General features: G+C 39.4%; 1 pseudogene; it reads right to left on the bottom strand.

The window, feature by feature from the left end:
* Positions 1–1,926: 1,926 nt before the first annotated feature.
* Positions 1,927–2,378, bottom strand: LOC132974962 (small nuclear ribonucleoprotein Sm D1-like; annotated as a pseudogene).
* Positions 2,379–18,312: the final 15,934 nt, after the last annotated feature.

The raw sequence follows: 18,312 nt of genomic DNA, 5'->3' as shown, positions 1-18,312 counted from the left end.
AAGCCGCGTTTCCGTGGACACATAGATGTGCCTAAACATGCACAGGACACTTGGAAAACACACTAAAGAGCATATAAAACCAGAAAAAGCATAATATGGGAACTTTAATTCAAAGTGAGTCCCTATTAGTTATTTACAGAAGCGAACAATCTTTGAAGGATGCAGAGGAAACACTTCTGAGGAAACATCAATATGTTTGATATGGCTATCTAAAATACTGACAAGTAACAAAGTAACAATCAGAATAAAGACATGCACTTTTCTAAACATTTAACAACATTTTACTCATGTGATTACTTGTAAGTACTCTAGCTTTGCAGGAGGACATTTAAGCGTACACTCTGTATCTATCAGACATCTTAGAAACACAGTCTCACTGCAGGGCTAATCAGAGGGGAGTGAAACATAAAAACATAAAAACACATGTCTGAATATAATGAAAAGTACAATGTGCACATTTGTCCAGAAGATGGCAGTATTGAAGTAGAAGCCCATGAAGCCCAGTCCAAAATGTGATCTGATCAGGAACCAATCCAAGAGGGACAAGAGAGACAAGAGACCTTCACCCACTCCATCCACTCCACCCTCCACCCCCGTCCCCCCTCCCCCTTCCCCTCTCTCTCTTCCTCTGAGATACAGGCAGTAGACACCCACATTGACACCTGTCAGAGTTGATATTTCTTTAAAACAGCTTAAATAAATGGAGTGTAAATGCTTCTGTCAATACATGAGTCACTGTAAGCTAACAGCACCAACTGTATGAGAGCTCCGTCTGCAGGGTTTGATATTCGAAGGATCAACAGACAAACTTTGAGTCGTGCGTCGTGAGTCTCCTAAAAATTACACAACAGCTCTCATCCGCCTCCAAGTCATGAGGAAATCCTAACGAGAAATGGTCGTTGTAATTCTCTGATTCAAACATTGGGTTCTGAAAGTTTAAAGCAGCGATTCTCAAAACGATTTTCTCTCAACGATGAAAAACTGTCGCTGGAAATGTCTTTTCTAACTCTTCTAACCTTCATAGGGAGGACACTCTCTTTGAGTTATGAGAGGTTTGCCATATTAGCTAATTAGCTAATCATCATCAACCTTTATTCAAGTTCTCGGAGAGATCATTGACGGCGATCCTCATTTTCAATGATGCCGAGAATACATACATAAATGACAAGTGAAACAAAAAAACAAAAGAGTGAAACAAAAATGAGTTTAAGTTTAATATAAGAGCAATAACAACAATAAAATATATAAACTACAAACTCAAATATCAAATCTAACAGTTACAGTCAGGTATTGGGCAGTTAAGAAGAACATTTCTAAAGTGTCCAAAAGGGATAAAAGAGCTCAATTTCAGGTCATGCTGTAAAATATTCCAAGAGTTTGGAGCACTAACGCTAAAAGCAGTTTTCCCGAGGTCAGTCCTGGCATGAGGAACCGGGAGAACCAGTCGAGCTAATATTTGACACATTAGCTTAGCTTTGCACCAAGACTGGGAAAGAGTTAAACAAACTTCACTTATAAGCACAAGCTCACCAATGAAGACCCGGAGCAGAGAACTTAAAAGAACCCCAGCAAGGGTAGTGATAAATGATAAAGCCACGCCTCCTAAAAAAACAAACAAAGATGCTCTGCTTTGCTTATATTGCTGGACAAGTCCACGAGAAAGCACTGGGTAGAGATGGGCTGTGTATTGTTTTCATCTGGAACCATATCAAAAATAATATTTATTCATTCTTGTGCAGCTAGCTTTTTTAGCTTGAAGAAGAAGACTCTTCTTCTGTGTTATCAGAGCGCCTGCAGAGTGTGTGCAGGTATAAGAGTCATTTTATTATTTCTGTTGGAATGCAACAATAATTGAAAAATATTTTTAAATAGCGAATCCAAAATGAATCACCTATCCTACAATTTACACCCTTAATGAGGATTTTAATTTACAAAATAAGACAAAGAAAACTGAAAAAAAAAACACACATGGAAAATTCACAAAGTGCTCCCTCAGAGAAAAGAAGAAAAAAAAAAGAACCTGTATAAATAGTTGGGTGTTGGCCAGCCAATGATCATCTCCTTAGCCCGCCCTGGCCTCGTCCTCTTCCTCTTCCTCTTCCACGCCCTCATCCTCTGCCTCGTTCTCGTCCAGCCACCGCTCCCCTCTTCTTGGACTTGATCTTTGGCTCGCTGTCAGGCTGTCGGGAAGAATGAAGTAGCAGATGTTGTTACCACGGATACTCAGTGATTCTATCTGAGTGGGCTCCCTGTTTTTCAGGGTCATTTTCATGCTCAAATCAACACCTGTGATAGTGCAGTGGACCTGGGTGCCATTATTTCTGCTCAACGGTAACCGTCTCATGGCTGAGTTTCAACAGAAACCTGACAAGCTCCATGATGGTGACGGATTGAAGAGAATAATCCTCCTCAAGTGACAAGTTGAGCTTGTGATAAACTGCTGGTTTATTTCATTTAAATCAGCCATTTTTACCCTTCATGCTAAACCAAGCTAGGCTAACAAGCCGCTAACACAAGCATACAACACCTTGTCACATCTAACATTTAGCTAGAAATACTTTGTGCTGTTTTATTCGTATTCCCAAAAATGTAAAACAACAGGCTACCCTAAATGTTAAAAGAGTTCATTCAGCCTGATTACAAAAAGATATTTATATTCACAGGATAAACAGTTATAGATGAGCTCTGTATCAGTATTGTTTAGCAGGATTCTCAGCTATCCAATGTAGCTATTAGCTAACGTTATCAGATAGTCTATTCTTTTGTTTTCAAAGTACACAACATATGACTGATAATCAACTTCCAGAAGTGTCTGATATCAGTACATTGTGATGATACACACTGGAAGTCTTATACATCTCAGCTATATACATGTCATCTACGTTACATAATGAAGCACATTCCAGCCTCTGCATCGCCTTTCATCTCTGTTTCTTCACCCTTCTCTTATTCTTTCACTTTTATAAGTTTGCTTCACAACTTCAAAACACACCCACCACTGTGTGGCTCTGTTTTTTCTGTGCTGATGAAAACAGCAAAGTCACTGACCGCCTTGCCTCCAGCCAACCTTTCTGCACCTTAAAACACGACTTCATTAATTAACACGTTGAAGTTCTCAGTTTTCAAAAGGTCATTATCCTCCACCCTTCACAATTCAAGGATTCCCACATCAAAGAAGCTGTGTCCTCACAGTCTTTTTTTATTTTAATGGCAGAACGTATACGGCACATTTTCTTCTTCTCTTTGAGTACTTGTGGCGCCTCAGTGGGCTGAGTGGGCTTTTCATGCGGTGACACCTTTTAATCATCAGGATATCGAAACTGGATGATATGATTTCCCCTCCGCCCTCCTGCTGTTTTCACCTGACTCTAAGCGTGCAGAATAGATTACCAGAGCTCAACTTATTGTAGCTGGTGTGAGAAATGACAGACCTCTGTGTACGCTGACCCTGACTCAGCTTCCTGCTGCTTACTCAGTGACTCTAAATGGATTAAGTTGTCAGTTGGACAGCCCATCTGAGATTTTTAATATCCAGCCTGAGGTATATCAAGCAGCCGGCTGCCAAATGGCATCAGAGGGATTTACTTCTGGTTTTATTGCAACTTTTTCTCTCTCTCTCTTTTCTCATCTAAGATATGGTCGTGCCCTCTCTGATTCCTTGAGGGTGTTTCACTTGTGCATTAATAACACGTTGAGGAGAGTGAATGAAAATGTATTCGGTGAACTCCAGAGCAAATGAGATGTTTTAAAAATACCATTTTATTGGAGATGGGGAATCCACTCCTTTTAACTTCTTTACTTATTGATTTAGCAAATATACATCTTGGGCTTTTTAAAAAAACATTCTTTCAGGTTTTTCTCATATTTAGTTTACACCCAATCAAAACCCAGATAGGATAAAAAAAAAAGAAACATTGGGGGGATCTTAAAACCGCTTACAAACTGTCATGAAACAGTAAACATCAAAGCTGGGAGTGTCGTTAAGCTTCCACTAAAGTTTGATTGAAAAGAATATTCTTAAACTTTAGTAATCCAAGTCAAAGAGGCTTTTTTTTGGCTGTTGAGAACATTTCTCAAGACATGTGGGAGGGGCGTGGCAGATTGAATTCACTGCCCACAACGTTTACAAAGTATCCATCATTGTTGTTTAGCCCTAAACATTATGTCAGAGTTGGCAGAGTCAGTGGAGTTAGTAATGTTATCTGAAAATGATTCATCTAATTTTTTCACTAAATGGTAAATTACAAAATGTTTTAGTTGGCGACTAACTCACACATCTATCGTTATCTTAGAGGCTTATGTTTGTATTCAGAGCAGTGAGTTCAATGCAGAATGATAAATCTGTCCTGAAGCTTGTGCTACGTCATGATAAAGCTAAACATTTCCTGCCCAACACACAAAAAAAATTGCGGCCAAAAATAGATCATCAGCTGGTAGAATGATACTTCTGTTCAGTAGAAAATGAACAAAGCACGTTGATACTTTACACCCAGTGACCGTCAGTACGTGGCTAAAGTGACGTTTAAGTGGGGTTTAACCAAAAAGCTGCTGTATGACTTTTTCTTTGGATTGTGAAATATTTTTGTGGAAAATAGTGTAACCATGTCCATTTCAAACTTAGGATCCGCTTACAGACACTTACTGGTAATAGTATTTGGGTCAAAAAGGTGTACGCACCCTCTGCAGGCCACAACTCCAGCTCCTGTTGGAAATTCAGATTTTTGAAGTACCACTTTAAATGGCTCGCTGTTTCTTTTCATCTGTTTGACTTCCTGATGAATGCTTGATGTCGAAACACGACGAACATGAGTATTTAAAGGTCCACACGTGCAGTGAAAAGGAAAAATAAATAAAGTGTTTCCTTGATTTTTTTCCATGACGGTATGTTGGTATTGAATTGATACTAATATTTGAGACGTTTTAGATACTTCCTTTGATTTGCTCACATCTTAAATGAAATAGTTTAAAGGCTGTTGTGGATTTACGTTTGTATTTGGCTATAAGGACTTAATGGATCTGGGAAGAGACCCAGCACTGACCAGAAGTTTATTGACCTTAATGGAGAGGACACACAGCTCATTGGAGCGTAAGTGAATCCCATCTCTCAGTGTATCCCATAACCACCCATTTGAGCCTCTTTGCAGGATTCAGTCTCTTTGAATGGACCTTGAACACTTCCTTGACTTCCTCTGTCCATGGTGCTGAAGTGCTGTCCTCAGTGCCTGAATGTTAAACAGTACAGTGAAGGCAGGGGGAGCAGAGGGATGTGTGTGACAGTGTGTTTGGACTGATTTCATCACATGAGGAAGACCCACCGAGAGACACATGTCAGCTGTTTGTGTGTGTTTGTGGATTTCCTTCCCAGGGAAATGTGTTTGGTTTGCTGAGCCTGTTTATTTGCGATTGTTTGTGTATCTGTGCATGTGTTTGTGTGGGTGTGTGTACGTATGTGAGTGGGTGTTTCTTTAACAACAAACATGACTTGAAACTGTGGCTGCTGGTCGTGACGGAGGTTTAAAGCAAAAGGCCTTGATGCAATACATTTATAAAACATCTCATGTCTAAATATAGCTTTGATTGTTAAGTACTTTTGAGCAAAGAAAATGGTCTTACTTGTGGCATATTAATGTATAAATCCTCCTTTAATACTAATTTTAACAAATTAAGTAACCAAAGAGGGAGTCTGGGTTTTAGCTTTTTAGGAGTGAAGTGTATAAAATTTAAAAAGAAAAAAAGAAAAAAGGAAAGCGGTTGGTGCATGCTTTTAATGTGGTGTAATTTATGTAAGAAAATTGGTAATGCTTTTGAACCATTTATGTTCCTGGCAGTTTCCTATCACAGCATATAATTATAGTCAGAAAAAGAAATCAGGAGAAACTGATTGAAGAAAGCTTTTCTAGGGATTTTAGAGAAAGAATAAAAGAAAACCATGATTAGAACATAAATGTTTTATTGGGAAAATGATTCCCATATTATTGAATTGTATTGCCCCCTTTAATTAACAACTCTAAAGAAAGAAAAATGCCACAAATTGACATGTTCATGACCCACTGTGCGTTAAATAAAAAAACGTACAAGGTTGTAGGTGCTAGTAATAGGTTGAATGAATTGCAGTGATTAATCACTTTTTATCTATGATTTGTATTAAATCAATGTGCCTTCAGGAAGCTTTCTACAAGATGACTAAATGTTAAATAACTTGAAAAAATGAAATCGAAATGTATGGGGTTTGAAAGTCAAGGGTTGTCATCAGTTTTTTTAAATAATGAATCATGGGCAGCTTACTGTTGTTTAACCAAGAGGCAACCTCCGGTGTTGAAAAATGAAGCCAATGTGGAAGTGCAAAATCCTGCAGTTCTTCAAGTGTCCACTTGAGGCTGGCTCCAGGAGCCCTTTAAGTCACATACACACCCATTCAAAAAAACAGTTTTTACAGCAGAAATTAACATGTTTACAGCCTGGTACAAAAAAAACATATAGGTCTGATTAGTTATTGTCCTCATGACGTGTTACGTGTTATCCATAGTTAGGCGTGTAGCTGACATGATTGACAGGTAGGTGCGATGTGGCGGTTTGTCATGAGACCCGCCTCAGCTGCAGCTCTCAGCCTGTCGTTATGTTGACTGAACGTTAGGTTGAGACAGGATTTCCTGCATGTCAGCTGCTGCCGATGAGCCTCTGGAGCCCCCTGCAGTAACAGATGGGTGACGTCACTCAGGCTTCATCCATTAATATTTACAGTCTATGAGTTTAACGCACACCAGGATGACAGGAGTGTATTCAAATTAAAATAACAATCATAATAATAGTTCCAGAGCCTAAAACATAGAACCAATAAGAGCCAAATCTCACACAGTGGAAACAAATATCAGATAAATAATCCATAGAACTATGTGTCTGAATGCAGTCACTTTAATTGATGATTGAAAGGGCAACGCTTTTATTTTTGTTCTGATAAAGTTCTGTTCAATATGACCACCTGCTTTTCAGTTGCAAGACCAGACCTCGCACTGAACTGAAGACAAACCCAGAGTCCACATGAGACAACAGAGAGCCCAGTTTATCAGGTACGGTTATAAGGATCTCCACGAGACGAGGGCACACAGTTGTGATAACAGATGTTCTTCTGGCTCTCCTCCAGCTAACTGGAGGGAACGCTTCCTCTTCAAACTGTAGGCGAGAAATCCAGACATTAGACCAAAGCAACTCAAACTTATTAAGGAACAAAGGGGATAATCATTATTTCAAAAATAGAATGGTTTTGAGTATTTACTTGTTTTTGTCATGTTTCCATCAAAACATGAATACTAACTTAAAGAGCTATTAGACAATGCTTGAGAAAAAACAACAAAGAAATGAAGAGATGAATGAAGGGTGTTATTTTTTTCACTATCAAGTAGACAATGAAAAAATGATCACCTTCCACTTAACAATACAATAGAGTTGAATGAAGCAGCATTATCTGAATGAAGAAGAGAAGCATTAACGACAGCAACGCTCCTGGAGAAGTTACTGTATATATGATCTATAAGACTGACTGCAGTCAAATCAGGAGAAGCTCTTCTGTGCCTCAAAGCAGAGCTGTTTGCTGTTCTCTACTTTGCTTTAATCCACTGCAATTCTTTTCCTCGCATGAAATACCTCAAGGACACTTTTATCAGCTCCCACCCACAGATCTACACTCTCCTTGTCTTGCAACGTTCAAGGTAATTTATTTAATACATCGCAAAAATCATTTATCATTTTTAAGGAGTGACATGAACAAAGCAGCGGCAGCAGCAAAGGCTATACATGACTCTTCGTGGTAATAGAGGAACTTTGGGTCTGATTAGTGTCTCCTGTCTTGCCTCTTGTCTTAAAAGCAGTAGGGAGAAAAAAAAAACCCATCAGGGATTCTTCTGATGCAGCCATGGCAACTCAGGCATTGACGTAGTCTCTTACAGGGATGTGTATGACTGATTTCAAAATGTCTGAGGCTTTGTCAAGATGCTCAAACTCGATCGACAGCATCACATTCACGTCAGACAGGTGTATAACTTAATGTACATTTTACTCCACACACTACATCCCTCTGTCTTTCTAAGCTTGTTTTTTCAAACATATATCATTCCTGAAATAGCCCTTTAATGTTAAGGATGATCTTCATGCCTTCTTAAAATGTTGGAAAAATGCCCCTGAATCAATTTGTCCCAGCTACGCTCATGCTGCTCCCATTGTCCTTATGTCAGGATGACATACCATCTCACCTGTCCAGTTTCAAGTTGACCCATCGGATATCATTATGGGTGGCCCGACAACCGTGAAACTGTCAAAGCGTAATTGATGTCGTGGAGTGGATGAGACTGAAGCTATACATCATCTGATCTCCACCAACGTCCCCTTTTTTATGACAGGATATCACTGCATGTGACAAAGCAGCAGCATCTGCATCAAGCCGACCTCTCTGCAGAAAAAAATGAACATTAAAAACAAGAGTGATCCTGCCTGTATTCTAAGGTTGTCAACATGTTCGATACTTGCTTTTTCAATACAACATCTTTTAAAACGATCCAGTCCCTGTTGTTTTAGCATCGAAAAGTACCAAAACTTTAACATCTATTTCATAAAACAGGTGCATAGGAAAGGAAAAACTCCATCAAAAAGATTGCAGGCAGAATCCTGCACACGGTCTTAATTGCACAAAAAAGAATTGGCAACGTTTCAGTATTGAATGGTTGCCAATTGTTGTGCAATTGAGACAGTGTGCAAGAGTTTGCCTTTTTTGATAATTGAAAACAAGAAATTACCCAATATCAGGAACCTAGGACTTCTTTTTTTGTTGGTTTGGTATCAAAGTTAAAACGTTCTGTTATTGTGACTCTTAATAAATCAGAAATTTTTTATTTAACATTTTACAAAAAATATTTTACTCACTACTCTTCAGGTAATTTGCCGACACAGTCAACACTTCTAAGTGTCTGTTTATGGTTCTAAATGTCATCCACTGGTTCATGATCTTATTCTGCTGTGCCAGCATCCCTGGGATGGTCATTAAATGGAGCTGAGCCTGTGAAAATGATCCCCTCCTTTGGCTGATGAACTAATTGTACTTGTATGCTGTAATAACACCATTAAAATGTAATGCACTTGGGATCATTACTTCAAATTTGACATAGTTGCGTGTTGCAGGACAAAGAATAAAAAAAGCAGATCTTCAGTTGGAGCTGTGTTTACAGTTGTGATGAAATCCACTTTTCATATCAAGAAAACCATCTCTCAGTGGAAACAGGGACTACAATAGGAGGTGTGTTTTTCTTCTTCATTGTTGAAAGTGATTCTTCCCCAGCTGCACTTCATAATCAGATTAAAAAGGGGGAAAGAAACTCAAGTATCACATTGTAAAACTACAGATAAGCATTCATGTGAGAGAAAAAGCCCGTCCAGCTGCTTGAAATGAATGATACAGTGCTGTCATCCTCGGCTTTGATGAAAGAGCTTTCATTTTCTTGGCCACTAATGGGAATTCTTCCAGTGTCGATGAAGGCCTCATTTCAATTCCTGGTTTTAATTTATCATATCATTTCTCCGGCTTGTATAATGAAATGTTTGGTACAATATCCGTTTCTTTTTAGCGATTTCAAATTAGAATTGCATCCGTTTATCATCTATCTAACAAAATCAGGGAAATTAAACTGACTATTTTAGGAAATAAGGGTTATCCTTAAGACACAGATACCCAAGCCATCAAAGACAAATAATGTGGCTTCAGTCTGCTGGAGCGACACTTTTGCTTAAAAAAAGGTTGAGAAAAGTTAAAAAACGGATAAAGTTTATTTTTCTCCAAGCAGACAAGATAACCTGCTATTAAGGGATGTTCACTGACTCACAAGGCCTTTGAACGAAGCTCAGCCAGGGTACAGGCCCTGTGGTTTAAACAACGCCACAGAATGTTCATGGTGTAGCTTTAGTGACTGTAGCAGCAGGGAAGGGTCCTTGCCAGGCCTAATGAATTCAGATGTGAAAACACTTTGGTATTGACTTTATATAATTGGGCAGGAGGCAATAACACAGCGACCTTGGAGCAGAGCACCTGGATAACAAGCGATCAAACAGCCCCATCCATCCACCCTTTAAGAGTCTCGCTCCTGCAGCTCACTGTCAAACAGGCTGTTACCTTGAAGATCAAGCTCATTAACTCTTTCAGACATTGTTATGTCCTCCCTCTGTGATACTTAACAAATGTGCGTCATGAATGTAGGCATGTGCTAATACCATGGTAGCCCCATGGGTCTTTTTTAGTGATGTCTTGCAGCCCTGTCACATTAATTCAAGTATCCCTTCAATAACCCCCTCACTATTTTTATCTATTCATTATTTTTTAAATAGGAATTTGTTAAACACAATTAAATCCCACAAAGTGGATAATGTTACAATGTCAAACATTTGTTTCTTCTTTGGAAAGAAATCTGTTCCAACTACTTTTCTTTCCTTTTGGCAAACTATTTTTACCATTGACTTACTTACTACTTTTAGTTCAAAATACATTCAGCCATTAATCCAGTTCTTTAAAATGCCTGTCACACAAGTACTGCACTTCTGAGAATCGTGTTGCACTCTGAAAGCAATTAGCCTAATGTGTTAACCCCATCTTTAAGCAGAAGTGGTTCCAGGGAATCTCGAGGGTAGTCCTGGACGATGAAATCTGATTGGGCACTCTAGGGGCCGCCTCCAACATCCTATTGAACCATCAAAGGATGTTTTAAATGCTCTTAAGGTACATTTTAATGTACAATATGTTATTTGTTGGGGCACAAACTTCATGCCAGTTGGGCCATTAAAAAATCTGGAATCTGGAATCTGCCCCTAAGTTTCATCAGACTTTTTTTCCCTGTTGGTTGTAAAAAGCCTTTGTGAAGTCTGGGAGTGCTGAGTTGTGAAAAGCAGGACATTTTTCAGTGGGTGAGTTTGTGGTGCTTATGTTGAGCAGAGTTCTTCTTTATACCTTTTACAACTCGCCCCGGTTTCCAGTGTAATATTTTCTACCATTGCGAAACCGTTGGTGACTCATTCTCCTCCATCTCCTGCACGTGCTACTTGAACACCCCTCCCCAACCATCACCAGATTATTTGGAGGCAACACTGATAACCTCCCACATGTGTGAAAGACAGCTCTGGAAAAAGTCAGGACCTGAATGTCCTGAACTTGTTAATCTCTTTTAGAAAAGTAGGTTTTTGCAGCTTTTTATTTCTTAGTTAACATTCACCATTTATTAAATCATTTAGCTCAATCTTTCAGCCATTTGTCCATTACTTAGCTCTCTAGTTCATCCACTTTACTTTGAGCTAATTAAACAGTTTATTGAAGCCTTTTAATACATTGCCGTTATCCAACGTAAACTCAATAGACTCCCCTTAGTTATCATGCATGCTTATCCACAGCGTGCAGTTTTCAGGTGTTACAGCTGCCTCAAGTGAATGTGTCTTTTGAAACAGGCTGCTCTTCCAAATCAGTTGAATCTTTCCATGTGCCCTGTGGCAGTGCAGAGACCCCCTAAGGCACAGGCACCCCCTGATGGGGAATCACTGATTTTTAACATTGTGACGAGCTTCTGTAGTCTGTTGCTATGTGAATGTGATATAGCAACAACCTCAAACAGACAAAAACAAGAACCCCGGAGAAACTTGCATGCAGAACGATTTTGTAAATGATGTGTTAATCTGTAAATTACAATGAACAGATGAACATTGGGTTTATGGTTAAACAGTATTTTTTTTCATTTTCTGTGTGTTTACTTTGAAGTATTGAAATCAGCATTCAGTGACGACACGTGTCACGTTTACAAATTCAAAATTTAGTAATTCAAAGGACAAAAACAAGCCGACCCCTCTGAATTAAACACAATTTGACTGCTATTTATTTAGAGGCCCTTATCAGTGAAATGAGGCTGTTTTTTCTGTTTAGGGAATCCAGGTGCAATCACTGAAGGGGGTGGAAGTGAATCTGTTTCTTAATTTATTTATGTAAACTTGGCCTCTCTCCAGTAGCAGCAGATGATTTCATTTGTCTGAGCAGAGTGCCTGATGTAATAGGATTACAATCTGCCTGTTGGAAAATTGTCTGTGGACCTCTGTGTTTCTGAAGGTTTGAGCAGGTCTATTAGCCCCTGATGGCATCTTCATGGTTTTAATTCTGCCACTTTATCTTAGATTAGAGCACATTATTCTTAGCATGCACATTTAAGAATGAGTGATATTAAACCTCTGAGGTCTGGGATGTTTCTGATTGGTAAAGGAGGAAATGACTTGTTATTGATTGAGATGATACACCTACCTACAAGTTGAGGAATTTAAAGCCAAACTGCAACAACTGATGTTCCTCTGCTTAGCTGCTAAATGCTGTGTTATATTCAACTGACTCCCTGTGTCAACTCGACTCTGTCTGCTGATTTGATCAAACCTTATTACTGCCGCGTCTGGGACTGATGAGGTTGGTTAGACGAAATCGAAACAGTAAAGTTGCAGAAACAATGAGATTAAAAAAAAGCTTGTTATTCTCAGCAAAGTGAAGGAACCAGAGGGTAATGTGATCATTCTTTGTGATCAGGTCTTTACGTGTAACTTTCACATCGCACACAGTCACAGACATTTAGATCGCTGCAGCCTTGAAAAAGAAAAGAAAGTCTCAAAGTTTTTTAAATGTAACGAAGAAGTGCGCCTGTCATGTCACAAAAGTGTTGGAATACTTTATGTATACAGTAGGTAAGCATATAATTTTAAATAATGATTTTAACCCCCCCCCCCAATATCTAAAGTCTAGATTATCTTAAGTCAAAGCTGTGACTGAAGCATTGTCCAGCGTGTGTGGCTATGTTAAAAAAAGTCAAACTCAGCAGTGACATAAAACATTTGAGATATTTAGTTTTTGAATTACATTTCAACAGTAATCTTTTGCCACCTGTACCAAAAACCAAGTGTTCTTTATTTCCTTTTATTAACCACGGACCTGAGTGTAGATGTGGAGCCCAGACTTCTTTGAACGCCCATAATAAACCCAAAACTTTTTCCATGACACTCTAGAACAGCAGCCTTCATAAAAGAAGTTTTACTTTTATTGAAAAAGACATGATCGACATAATCCAGAGAGCGAACGCCATTAGGAATGCAGTTCAGTAATACACAATTATGGGACAGAGAGTTATAAAAATGCAAAATCAAACATGATGACAGCTGCACCTTTTTATGTCATGCGTCCTGTTTCTAACTTTCATGTGTCTTGTTCTTTTTTTTTTTTTTTTTTTTAAATGTTCCTGCATGGTTTTGGGGACAACGTCATTTGGCTCCATGTATGCTCAGAGTATGTTATTCATGTGACAATAAGTTGAATCCTGAGTCCTGAATCTTGAATATCCAGGAACACAGAGTTTAAATATAAACATCATTACTCCCCTAAAGTTTATTTCAGGAGAAGTTTTCAGAATTTTCTACCCAATTAAAGAACTTATCTATTGGTGGGGAGAAGCATTGCTTTAAATTCTTTTATATGAACAGTGGAATTTGATAATGTCCCTTACAGCACTTTAAGTACCAGCTGAGATAAGTACAAATGCATTGTTCAAATCAGTCCTAGTATGAGCCCAAAGCGCCTGTTTTTTTTTTAAAACACCTATTTTGGTTGTAATTAAGTGAAATTGGCCTTTAAAAAAACAATTATTTCCAAAAATATAATCTCTAGAACAACAGGTCTTCATTTTTGTACTCTTAGCTTTGGCTCAGACAGTATGGATTAAAAAATATGTGGTTCCCTACCTTTTGTCACTCGTGACCCACTTTGACTATAGAAACTCTGGGGACCCCAGACATCCACAACACATACAGCTCATTGCTAAAGTTTTTTTTTATCAATCGTGTGATATTTTTTTCTACTGTGTTGCAAGTCAGCATTCATTTTTTTTAAAGATTTATTTTTGGGCTTTTGTGCCTTTAATGGAGAGATAGGACAGTGGATAGAGGTGGAAATCAGGGAGAGAGAGAGAGGGGATTGACATGCGGGAAAGGAGCCGCAGGCTGGATTTGAACCTGGGCCGCCCGCGTTGAGGACTACAGCCTCCATACATGGGACGTGCGCACTAACCACTGCACCACCAGCGCCCCTCAGCATTCATTTTAGACCACATTAAGGCTATTTCATGTCTATTGTTGTGGAGGCAGAAAAGCCAGGATGACATCTGTGCACAAAGTGAGTGTTTTTTTTTTCTCATTGCAAGATATGTTCAGCCAGGTGAGCGTGGATTAACACGGCTGGAAATGAATTCTGGACCCATGTGAGAGACAGAGATACTGCATGTCTGTTAGTTTTTTAGCATGGGCTACATCTTACAGTAATTTATGTTAAAGTGGTTAACGTCTTGTAGCTTAATTCAGGAAGAATGGTACGATATATTTATTATAATTAGAAATATCAGGGGACCCCATTTGAATTTGCGACCCGTGTGGGGTCTGGACCCCAAGGCTCGGAAAGCCTTTCTTAATGTAACCTCACTACTCCACTCAGCTCCGAGTTTAATCAACTTAGGACACGGCATCTGTCGCTGATTGCTTTAGCATTTACCAATTTAAGTGGACTTAAGTCTGGTCTGTGTCCTTATAAGTGAATTAAGTCATTACCCCCTAACCACACACACACACACACACACACACACACACACACACACACACACACACACACACACACACACACACTAACACACTACTACTACTACTACTATTACTTCTGTTTGCAAATGATCTAACATTAGAAGTCTGAGTGATGCATAGTGAATTTGACATTTCAGGTTGTTTGGACCAATCAGCTCTGCTCTGATTGGTCCAAAACAACTGTGATGTGATGTTCCCAAAAAGTGGGCTGAGTGTTTCATAGTTGAAAGGCTACGAGTAGTTAGACTGACAGCAGCCAACTGTGCAACAAACCAGATAAGTGAATGAAAAAACAGCTGCACCTGCACATCAAAGAGCAAAGACGTTTGCAAACAAGTGTCTCGCTTTGGGCTTTATTCTCGCTCTCCCCATCGTGTGTGTGTGTGTGTGTGTGTGTGTGTGTGTGTGTGTGTGTGTGTGTGTGTGTGTGTGTGTGTGTGTGTGTGTGTGTGTGTGTGTGTGTGTGTGTGTGTGTGTGTGTGTGTGTGTGTGTGTGTGTGTGTGTGTGTGTGTGTGTGTGCCCAAAAACAAACCAGCCACAGCCATACACATAAAATTCTGAAATGCAAAAAGACAAATTAAAACCGTGATGGAAACTAATGCTTTAACAGTCACATTTCTCCCTGAAATTTGATTTTAAAATATTTTTTTGCATTCATTCTTACTTGATTCTCTCTTAAATGAATGAGTACAACACTTTTTTTAACATGTGATCACATAAGTCTCTATTTCCACCAGTGTGTTGTGTTTTGAAAACTGAAAAATTGTGACCCCCCCATGTCAAAAGACTATATATAGCTCCATATATCTATATCTCAAAAGGGACATACATCAAATGCATGAATTTCAATATTAAGAGCCTTCATCAAGTGTGAATTAGATTTTTAGCATGTCAAATAAACATTACACTTTGTGTTATTTTGCTTACCTAAAAGACGCCTTTGTCTTCTGTAGAGCATGATAAATGAGTGAGTTAAAATGTTAATTCTGTATTGTGTCTGAAAGGTTTCCACATCAAATTTTGTGTCCACCTCTGACAGAAAGAAATGCTCTGTGTGGCTTTTACATAGAAAATGTAGTAGATTGTCATGAATGGGTTGAAAGGGGTGAGAGGATTGGTCATGACAGTTTATTCCAGCCCTCACTTAACCTCTGATAATGATAATTAATTCTTCCTAATCCTAACCTGTCTTTATGTGCTCGATGGCTCAGAACAGACCAGCACAGCACACGGTGCACGGTGCACCCTGCACTTTGATTCACCAGATTAGCACTCCATCCTCTCTCAATCCTCTATTCATCCTTTTCATCATTACCAGCGGAGCCAAAATGGAAATGAGGTTCCACAGAGAAAGTCTCATCAGAGGCGTGAAGGCTCTCTGAGGCATAGTCACATGACGGTGTATCCCTGGAGAAATCTGGCAGGAATGTTCTGGAGTTGGGATTAAGGAAAACTTTTTTGCACCCCAGGGCGACATTCACACAGGGCTCTGTATGCTGAAGTATGAAAATGAGACTAACCCATGATCTATCATTCAATATATAATATTCAAATGCATTTCTCAGTTGTAGATCTTCTATATTCTTACAGAGACTCTGCTAGTAAGGGACATAGCACTACATGTATGTGGTACTCATGTTTGCTCTCTTTTTCTTTGGCTTAATTTCTTCATCAGTTTTTGTTATTCAGAAATCATCCTTGTATCCTGTGAATAACTGTTGTGAATGAAAGATAAGACTTTGCATCATTTTCCTGTCTGTCTCTGTCAGTTAAATCCAGCTCGGCATCCTTATTCATCTTGATTTGTTTTTCAGGCATTTCAAAAAGCTAAGCCATTTTAAATGCAATGTTTCAGCAATTTTTTCCCTCCCCGGCAGTACACTTTACATAGCTCAATGCCACATAATCCTCGAGCAAACACACAAGTCAAAGAACATCTAGAGGGATCTGGCATATACCTCTATGTTAAAAGTAAGCTCTCCTGTCATCTTACAAGCCACACGCTGCACAGGGCTGCGCATGAGTGAGCGCAGAGCACCGGGTACCAAAGGAGAAAGGAATCTGCATTTTATTCCCCCGGCTACCTCCCCTGAAACACAAGCTCAGACACTCTTACAGGGCGAGACCCAAGGATCAACCAGGGTGAAAATATCTTGCAGGCAGGAGATATGACATGATAGATACGCTACAAACAGAAATGAGGTGCAAATAGAGGAAAACAGCTTGTAAGCGCTTGTCTCTAAATAGACTGCAGGGCTTGTTTTTCTATTTTCTCTTTCATATCTGTCTGAACCTATAACACACCATGAAAGTTTGTGCTGTTTCATCCCAGCAGACACAAATCCTAGATGACATGGCAAATCCATCCATCGGTGATTAGCAGCAGTGACGTGAAGAGACGGCAATTTGTTCTTTGACTTTAGGCCCGACCACCTACACACACAAGCTTAGCATGGCCGCCCTCTCTCTCTCTCCCCTCTGCTGTTTCTAAGAGCCCACTGAGAGCTCCCCAAGCACTACTTCATCTAGCGGGATGTCAAACATAATGTTGACAGTTAATGTGGTCATTTGGTGCATGGCTGGCAGTGATGGCTTTTCAATTAATACAGCCCAAATGGCAAAAATGCTCAATTAGCTTTAATGTATTCTGCTCTCTGATGAATGCTGTGTAAGTGGAAGAGGGAAAAGTCATTTATCTGCTGCATTTTTACCTTTAATGACTTAACCTTAAATTGCAATGCTAGCAGGACTAGAAGATCAGCAATTTCTTTCCTTTTTATTCTGAGGCAACAGAAGCTTCGGTCATGATATAGACGGGTGTCTGAAACACTACTAGACTCGAAGTCTGTGGAGTTGAACAGAAAAATAGAGAGCTATATGCAGAAGGCATGTTTGCAGAGTTGGGTAAATGAAAAGTGAAACTTGAGCTGCTGCACAAAAACTTCTAATGCCTGCACAGACAAGAGGAACAGATGCAGATATACTGGTAAATATCAAGCGCTGACAGCCTTCAGAAGCCATGTGAGACTGCAGGCCCCCAGAGTGTCGACTACAATTGGATGGCACATGGTGCCTGTGCCGTATTGAGTTCTCAGTTTCCGTTTCATCAAATCAGTCCTTAATGTTTGTGGTGAGAACATGAAAGATTTTAGTTTGAGAATGTCACTGACCGTGGTTGTTTTACTTGTTCATACAGACTGACATGTTTATTCTGAATCTGAAATCCGCGGCTTAGGGCAAAACATGGCAACCAGCAAGAGTGATGTCTATAAGACTCAAAGTGGGTAATCCTCAAACTGCTTCTGAGACCAGTCTTCAAGTCTGCTAATCTGAGCTGGATTAGACAGTACTAACAGGATTGCCTTGGAAACATGATATTAATTTTATTCCTGAAAAACAGGACAGCTACACTTCTATATACGACTTCATGAGGGCGATGCACCGCAGATGTCGAGTCGACTTCCTCCCTCTCTGAAGTATCTACCAAATAGAGTACCTCTCAGAAGGAGAATAATTCAATAAAATCAGAGAGACTCTCCTGGAGCATTAGTTCCAGATGTTTGGCCTCAGACGTTCAGATTCACACTGACAGTTTGGGTGTGTGTGTGTCTGTGTGTGTGTATTTGTGTGCCAGTCTG

Source organism: Labrus mixtus, chromosome 5 (assembly GCF_963584025.1).
Source record: "Labrus mixtus chromosome 5, fLabMix1.1, whole genome shotgun sequence".
Taxonomy (NCBI): Eukaryota; Metazoa; Chordata; class Actinopteri; order Labriformes; family Labridae; genus Labrus; species Labrus mixtus.
This window is presented reverse-complemented; position numbering and strand designations above follow the sequence as displayed.